Consider the following 9157-nt stretch of genomic DNA (forward strand, 5'->3'; position numbering starts at 1 on the left):
TTTGATTCAAGCCTTCTCACAATCAGCAGCAAATTCAGTCTATGTTCTTTAAATGCCTTACTATAGATTTTTTTTTACTCTAGATTTTTAAAGCTCATGGAATATGACAAGAAAATATGGGAGAATTTTAAGAAAGTATTCTGATGTGCAAAAAGACCTTTGTAACACTCAGGTATTAATTACCCTGAAGTTTAAAAAGGCACGTACTGTGTGGGTCTCTATGCAATACTGATGCCTGTCAAGCCCTGTTGTGTAAATTTTCTGTGTGCTTGTTATTTCCTGTTTGCATGGAGGAGACTACCCATCCTTCTCCCATTTGGGCAGCAGGTAGACTCTAACTACAGACCTTTCTGTTAGCAGCCCAGTGGGCACCATGCTCTGCCACTTGGGCTCCTCATACAGAAAAATGTGGTAATCAAGGAGTGTCCTTGGGAAATTAGGATCTTTTCCAAAAGAACAAGAAAAATATCAGAACACAATACTGAATGCAAGTAAGGTTCTTAATAGGCAATTGAAAGAAAGTAACATGAAATAGCCAGTAAGAATAAAGGAAATATTTGAGTCACCTCTCATAAGAAGCTAAGAAAAGATGCCTTTTTTGTACCTTTTAGCTTGGCAAACAAAGATCTGAAGTTGATAGGTGTGTGCCCTTTTCCAGACTGTTGATTGTGATCATCTATCTGTTCCTTTGAGATTGGCCTTTTCTTTGTCTTTTCCCACCCAGGAATTACTTATCTCTTCTTTTCCTGCTCTCACCTGGAGCCCCTTCCATGTGTCTGTCCTATGTTTATTTTTTTTTTCTTTCTATAATTATATTTTATTAATTTTCATAAACATTTACAGAGATTTTGGGCTTCCACTCATTCATTGTTGCACTATTCTCTCTACCCTCCTCCCAGTTTGTTCTTGTCCAAATGCCACCTATGTTTATAACCGTGGTCTTGTACAATGTTTGTGGTTTAGTGATTGAGTTGATTTCATTCAGCAGGCTGTCCTCCTAACTCAACATATGTTGAGGGATTCAAGGGTTGGTGGGTAGACAAGGAGGTAAGGGGTAAAAATTTAACAGAGAAGGTAGGTGAAGGGAATAGCAATATACAATAAGGGTGTATTTGTTGTGTACCATCAAGGCAGAATTCATCGCTGACCCTCCAGTGAGTTTTCAGAGGCAGTAAATCACAGGAGAGTATATTTCCCATCTTTCTTCCTCGGATGCGCTAGTGGATTTGGGCCATATTCCTTTGGAATGGCAGTGCAACTCCTTACCACTGTACTACTAGAGCTCTAAGGGTTTGTTTAGACATTGTAATAAGTTAATTCCATCAATTAGTGGTAATTTTTGCTTATGAATGATTGTGTGGAAAAGAAAAAGCAGTAAACCACTGGGATTTGTAAACGTACCCTCAAATAAAATAAATGAATAAATATGCTTGATGAAAAAGAAAATAACAAAACTCCTCACAAGTCAGTAAACACTCAGAGCTGGTGTAGGGGCTGGCTTGGGCTCAACCTGAACAGCTCCCCACCAGCGCCCTTCCTGATGACCACTCTCACAGCCTCCCCTAGCCTCTCAGTGGCTGAGACAAGAATGACATAGCTCTGATAGTCCTCCAGCAAGAACTCTAGCACAAAGACTTGTGCCTGGTTTTGTGAGCCTCTTTGGGTATAACCTAAACGTACGCTTGTCAGTTAGCTCATAAAACCAAACAATGCAAAAAAGTGGTTGCTTTTCCTTTGTTACAGTCCTAGGTGGCATCGAGGTGCTAACATTAGCTGTTGATAGCTGTTGAGGTGGTTGAAAAGAATTTTCTTCGCACACCCATAAACAGAGTCCTCTTGTCCATGGATTGTGAGCATTTGAGTGATGTGACAGATGGCCGCTACTCATTGCTCTGCATATCCTGTGATGGGAATTTAACAGAGAGAAACACCAATAATCATACCACTAATAGAATGCCTTGACCCTGGGAGTGCTCAACTCATGGCCAGCTAATTGATGCTTAAATACCTAAAACAGTTGCAGGAAGTGGGAAAGAGGGAGGCTGGAGTAGCTCAGGACTTGTGAGTGCAGATGCATCCCACCCCCCTCACCCCACCACGCATCCAGATAGCAGAAACACAAGGGAACTGGCAAAGGACTGACAACATTCAGTCTGGCCAGAGCTTGAGCATTCTGTAGGTAGAAGGGAAGAAAGAAGCTGAGAAGGACGAGAAGGCTTGGGAAGATATGAGAATGAGAGGACATGCAGTGCATACAACTTCATCAATGCTCATGACAGTTGCTCTGCACATGCTGCCTTGATTGTTCAGGGATGGAGCTGGGAGGTCGTCTTCTTAACAAAGTTGTCAGTAGGTCCCCTCTCCCTCATGCCAACCCCATGTGTGCCAGAATACAACTGTGCTCTTTAACTTTTCAGTGTTTTCTTGTTGAAAACAAGTATTTTTCTACTGGTTTGCATGCAATCATTCCTATACATTGTGTTTCCTTCATGTCCATTGTGTCTCATGTAAGCTTTCATATTCATTCTATTTTATATAATTCATTACTATTGATCTGTACCTATTATCACCCTGATTTATCAAGTCCCCATTGAATCCTTCCTATTCCTGCACCTCCCATCTGCCTGGTCACCTCTGTTATCACAGTGATTTACTCCTTCCCCTGCTTTCTCTCCCTGCTCCCTTTCCGTGTCCCCTTTTTGAACATGTATATACAACTTGCCCAATTATCCTCCTGTTTTCACAAGAATGATCCTATGCAGTATTTGTCCTTTTCAGACCGAGTTAGTTCACTCAGCAGAAGGTACTTTGGACTCAATGTTCCTTAGCCCTGCATGGTCCATTGTGTGACTGTACCACAATTTCTCAATTCACTTGTTTGTTAATGGGATTTGGGCTTTTTCTATTTTCTTGCTATTGTAATAATACTGCATCTCAGTTCTGATTTCCTCAAGGTATGTTCCTAACAATGGAAAACCTGGGTTATGTGGAATTTCTATGTTCAGCTTTTTTGAGGAAACGCTAACCTGCCTTCCTGAGTGATTGTATCATTTTGCAATCCCACCAACACTGTAGGAGTTTCAATCTCTCCACTTCCTCTCCCACATTTATTACTTGCTGTCCTATTAAACTTTGCCATTGCTGTTGGAGTGAGAGGGCATCTCATTGATGTTTTGATTTGCATCTCCCTTCTTGCCAGTGATTGTAAGCATTTGTGTGTGTGTCTGTTGGCCTTCTGAGTGTCTTCCTCTATGAAAAGTCTTTTCATGCCTTTTGCCTGTTTGTTATTGAGTTGTCAGTCTCTTTATTGGGGAGGCCACGTCAACTTTGCTGTAAACTTTCATTATGAACTCTTGTCCAAGATGTCATTGACAAATGTCTTCTCCCATTCTGGGCTTTCATTTTACTCTACTGGAAAAAATATTTTCATGCACACAGGGTTTTTATTTTTGTAACGTTCCATTTGCTGATTTTATTCTCTCTTCGTGTGCATTTCTAGAAATATTTGCAAGCCTCTATATGCCGTAGTCTAAGGCTTCTAAATTTGGTCCCATTTTGTCTTTTGTGATCCTTATGGTTTGGAGTTTTACCCCTAGGTCTCTGTTCCACCTTGAGTTGATTTTTGTGTATGGTGTGAGATGTGGACTCTGTTTTCGTTTTCTGCAGGTAGCCGTCTGATTTTGTCAGCACCATTTGTTAAAGAGGTGGTTGTTTCCCTATTTGATAGGTTTTGTTTCCTTGTCAAATACCAATTGACTACAGGGAGATGGCTTGATTTCTGGGTTCGCAATTTTATGCCATCGGTCTGTGTGACTGTTGTGGTACCAGTACCGTGCTGTTTTGATGACTAAGGCTGTGTAGTCAGTTTTGAGGGCAGGAAGTGCTATGCCTCCAACATCATTTTTATTTTTCAGAAGAATTTTGCTGATTTTGGATTCTCTCCAAATAAAACTGCAAATTGCCTTTTCTCTCTCCTTGACGATGAGTTTGTTATCTGTACTGGAGTTGCACTGAACAAGTAGATTACTTTTGGTAGGATTGTCATTTTCACAAGGTTGAGTCTATCTAGCCATAAACAGGAAGTGGTTTTTTCATTTAATTAGGTCTCTTGTCATTTCTTGTAGTAGTGTTTTGTCAGTTGATGCGGAAAAGCCTTATTAGAAAATCCAACCTGTCTTTGTGATTAGAAAACACAACCAAACAGAAATAGAGCAAAGTTTCTTCAATGCAGTGAAAAGTCCTTATGCAAAACCAAGAGCCAAAATCAGTGGAGAGAAACTAAAGGCATTCCCCTTGTGAACCGGGACCATAGCAGGATGTCAGTTATCATCACTTCTATTCATTACTATACTGATTGGCTTGAATAGTAAGACAAGACTAGGAAATAAGAATCCTCCAGATTGGCAAAGAGGTGGTAAAACTAGCACTCCATGCAAATGGTATGATAGTGTACACAGACAACCCCAAAACCTCAACAAAAAACCTGTGAAAGGTAGTAGACCGGTTTAGCAGAATGGCAAGATAAAAGGTTAGTATATAAAAGACTGTGTAATTTCTCTACACCAGCAGAGAAAGTAGAAAAAGGAAACTAAGACAGCAATACCTTTTATAATAGCAAACCGCAAGATGAAATACTTGGGAATAAACCAGCATAGACTTTTCACAAAAGACTTTTCAGTGTCTTAAGTTGTTCTATGTGTATCACTAGATCTTTCTTTCTAGGCAACTCTGGGTGAGGTTGAACTGCCAGATTTTTGGTTAGCAGACAAGCACACACTTTGCAACTCTCATGAATGTCTTCTGTGTAAGCCCTTGAGAGTGCCTGCATTCAGCACTTACACTTTAACTTCTAAGCCAGAGAGAGGACTCAGACCTAAGCCTGTGTCCCTCTTCCTCTAAGGACCTTGAGGAAAAGGTAAACTGGTGTAGCCATAATGGAAAGCAGAAGGATGGGCATAGAAATACCATTTGGTCCAACAACCTCATCACTAATAAAGAAGGAAATGTGACAACAAAAGCTGACATAGACACATCCATGTTTATCGCAGTATTATTAACAATAGTAAAGACCTGCAAACAAACTGTGTCTATCAATGAATAAGGCTAAAGAAACTGCTACATCCATACAGTATAATAGGTAAAGTGTGTTATGCATCAAAAAGAAAAACAACAAATGAACAAATAAGAATTCATCAAATACTGCGTAATATGGATGAATCTAGAACAAATTTGGTTGAGTGACCTACGTCAGACAATTACAGTATATGGCTACTATTATAAAAAACTAAGGACTTGTTTAAGCAAAAAAAGAATGAGGTGTGTCTTGGAAGAAGGTGCAGCCAGAGTGTGTTTTTGGAGGGAAGGATTATGAAGCTTTATCTCACATACTTTGGGCTGGAGGAGGATATCAGGCTTGGAAGCATGGAAGCTCAGCAAAAGAGAGGATGACCAACAATGAGAGGAATTGACACAGTGATTTGAGGAAGAAACTCAAGTGTGTCAGAAATGGTGAGGATGGCAGAGGATAGGACAGGGTTCAGATCTGCTCTTTATAGGGTTGCTGTAAATCGTGTTTAACTTCATGATACCTAAAAAACAACAACAAGAGCAGATTTACACACAAAATCAGTCTCAGAGAGTTCCTGTGCAGAAGAACGGAGAGAGAGTGTTTGACCATGCCACTCTGAATGTGCCTGATCTTCTCTGATCATGGAAGCTAAGCAGGACAGGGCCTGGTTAGTACTTGAATGGGAGAAGGGAGGGAGAGCAGAGTGAAAATGAATAGTTAGCTTCAGTGAATCAAAAGGCAACATACAATAAGCAATTGTTCAGACCTTATAATTTATTTGTTACATTAATCAATTATAATTAAGGATATATGAGGAGATATCTATGAAGGATGACATGAAAAACCAATGCTCATAAACTTTCAGTTAAAAGAAAATATCTTCTGGAGCAGTTTTAGTCTGTAATGTATAAAATCATCATGAGTTGGAACTGACTGACCACCAACAAACAAATCAATGACTCCCGCGGCTCCCCTTATCTGACCTAAGAAGGCGGCCAGTTTAGAGTACACCATTTCCACACCACGAAACCACAATTCAGGACAGCCTCTGGGCACGTCTTGTAGTTACTCCTGTTTGCATGTAGCTGAAATAGTGCCAGAGTGGACTGTCATGTCATGCTTCTGAGAGGAGAGTCTGATGCATGGTGACTGCATGTGACAAAGTGACCTATCGGGGTTTCCTAGGATGGGCTCAAGCTCTTCAGTGATTGTGAGGATGGCACAGGGCCTGGCATCTTTCCTTCTGTTATGCAAAAAGCTCAGGTGGTCTAGTGGGTAAGGAGTTGTGTAGCCAAACAAAAGGCACACGGTTCAAGAAAGATAGGCAAGCGAGTTCTGGTGGCCTAGTGGCAAGAAGCCGCACTGCGATCCCAGAGGCGCACGGTTCGAATCCACCAGATGACTCTGCTGGTGAAGGAGGGACAATCTCCTCCTGTACCATTCAGATCTGCTTTGACGGTACACACACAAAAAATAATAAAATAAAATAAAGAATTAAAAAAAGAGAAAGATAGGCAGTCTCCTCCAATATAATTTACAGCCTCTGAAAATGTGCTGGTGGGTCATCCATGAGTAGGTTTAGACTTGATGACATATGATAGCACATGCGTAGGATCCCTGGGAATTGGAACAAACATGACAGCATCTAACAGCCATGACCATCACCTTATACAGTTGCAGAACATCAATACTTTCCCCTTCCCTAGGTGGTTTTGTACTGCTCACCTCTCAGTTAACAAAGGAGTGCTTGACCATCATCCCACCAGGGCTCTCTCTGAATGGATGCTGGCTGCACATTGTATCAGCACCCAGGTCAGGGCCCGTGACTGCAGAGGGGCTGAACGGTCCATGTTGAGGGAGACACGTGGGCCCCAGGAGCTGTGCCTTTTGTTTAAAACCCTGAAGCGGGTGGTAGGGCTCTTGTCAGAGGGGTTTATCAGCATCCCTCCGTGTCAGGATGGAGATGTTGAGTAACTAGAGAAGTCGTTTTTGTCTGGTAAATCTTAAATGGCTCTCCTGAGTGCTGGAGGCTGGAATCACACTAGAGGAACCTGGAATTTCAACAATAAATCAATATCTAATTGATGCTGCCACCCCTGCCGGCTCAGAGCAGCTCTCTTCCTATATCTTCAGTGTGAAGCTCAATCAGTCTACTTCTCTCAGTGACCAGAGCCAGCGAGTACAGCCTGTCTGTCAGAAAGCCCCTAACTGAGCACTATCTAAACCAGAAGAGATGGGTTCTTTTCACAGCACAACAGGAGTGTGGAAATGTCGCTGCCTGCTGAGGTGACTCTTCTAGAGCCACAGGTAGAAGGTGCTTTCACGTGACCTTGGGAATGTGTTCTTCCAGAGGCCTGTTGGGACAGTGACATGGACCAGTGGAATGCTCTGTGCGACATGCAGAGAAGCATGGCGACAATGGAGGAGGAGGGAGATGCCAGATATCCAGTTCCAACCCACCAGGTGCTGGTCGTGCCCTCTGGACACATAGGGACACTGCAGGGCTTACTGTTTTCCTGAAATGAGAGGATGTGCTGCTGCTGTGGTGCTAGTCATCAAGGGTTCCCTTTGACTTGGATCCACAGGGAACACTATGGTTGAAGCAGTCAAGAAATCAAATAATTTGTTGCATTGGGCAGATCTGCTGCAGGATTAGAATGAAGACGGTGCTTTGTGGATGGCACTTAGAGGCACTTAGGTGCCTAACTTAAAACAGGAGGGTTTCAGTTGCTTCATGTGCATCTTAGTGCCTAAGGATGACAGAAGAAGAATTGATGCCTTTGAGCTGTGGTGTTGGAGAAGAGTACTGAACATCCCATGGACTGAGAAAAGAGCAAACAGCTGTGTCTTGGGGAAAGTGCAGCCAGAGTGTTGCTTAGATACAAGGATGCTGAAGCTTGTTCTTACACACCATGAGTATATTGTCAGGAGTGGCTAGTTCTTGGGGAGAGGTGTCCTGCTTGGAAAAGAAGAGAATCTGTGACAAAGAGGACCCTCTGAGATGGATTGACAGAGACTACAGCAGTGGGCTTGGGTATGGTGGAGATCAGGACGATGGGACAGTGTTTAGTTCTGTTGTGGACGGGGTAACCAGGAATCAGAACAGAGTCAGTGGCTCCTAAGAACAGAATTCCAGCAAGTTATGTCAGACAATGATAAATGAATATGGGACAGAGATCATGACTGACTCGGGGAAAGTTCTCGGATTTGTTTGTTTTTAAAAAGCAGCTTCTTGAAATTCTTTGTGGCAGTTTTCAGCTGAAGCTATTTGAGACACAAGTGAAGACTAGGCTGTCTCCGTACACTTGACGTTTGGGGTCAATTGTCGCTTCACTGGGGGGTGCGGGGGGCTGCTTTCCAGTCACACCTATCTCCAATGATCATAAGCCAAAATAGTGCTGGGTCTTGCCCGATGCTCCCATGGTTGTGTTGTCAGGTGCCATCGTGCTGTCCGTGACTCATGGGGAACCATATGAGGGAGCATTAGGTGGTCTGTGTCATCCTCATCGTCGCCATCACATCCTAGTCCGTCCGTGTGGGTATCAGATCTTCCTTCTCACATAGGGTCCTCTTGAACCTCTGCGCCCCTAGCACCATGATGGCGTGTCCTGGGTGTGCACGCCAGTACCCTGCTGTTGATCCATAGGGTTTTCGCTGGCTCTTTAGGGGAGTGGGTCTCGTGGCCTATCTTCCTGGTCTGGGAGCTCTGGGAAAGCTGTTGGCTACAACTGACCTCTCACACAAACCATTGCAGTCACATAGTCTGGCAGACAGCTGGTAGCCCCACTAAACAGGGTGCGTAGTGCCCCCCCCCCCAAGGGAGAAGAAGAGCTAGAAATGGCACATTCTGTGGGCTGGTCTCAAAGACGTGTACACAAAACTAGATCTGGAAATCCTGGGCTTGAAATACGTTCTTAGGAATTTTTACTTAGGAAATTGGATTCATTCTCGTCATCCTTTGCCAAAATGTCAAAAAGTTTTTTAAGAGAAGTACCCCACTGTCTTCCTCCTCCTCTACCCACCAGCCCCTGTATCTGGCATCGCCCAGCCTCTTCTCAAACCAGCCACACCGTCCACCCTCTTTCCTGA

The sequence above is a fragment of the Elephantulus edwardii genome, unplaced genomic scaffold (assembly GCF_000299155.1).
Source record: "Elephantulus edwardii isolate Elephantulus edwardi_28Jun2011 unplaced genomic scaffold, EleEdw1.0 scaffold00115, whole genome shotgun sequence".
Classification (NCBI taxonomy): domain Eukaryota; kingdom Metazoa; phylum Chordata; class Mammalia; order Macroscelidea; family Macroscelididae; genus Elephantulus; species Elephantulus edwardii.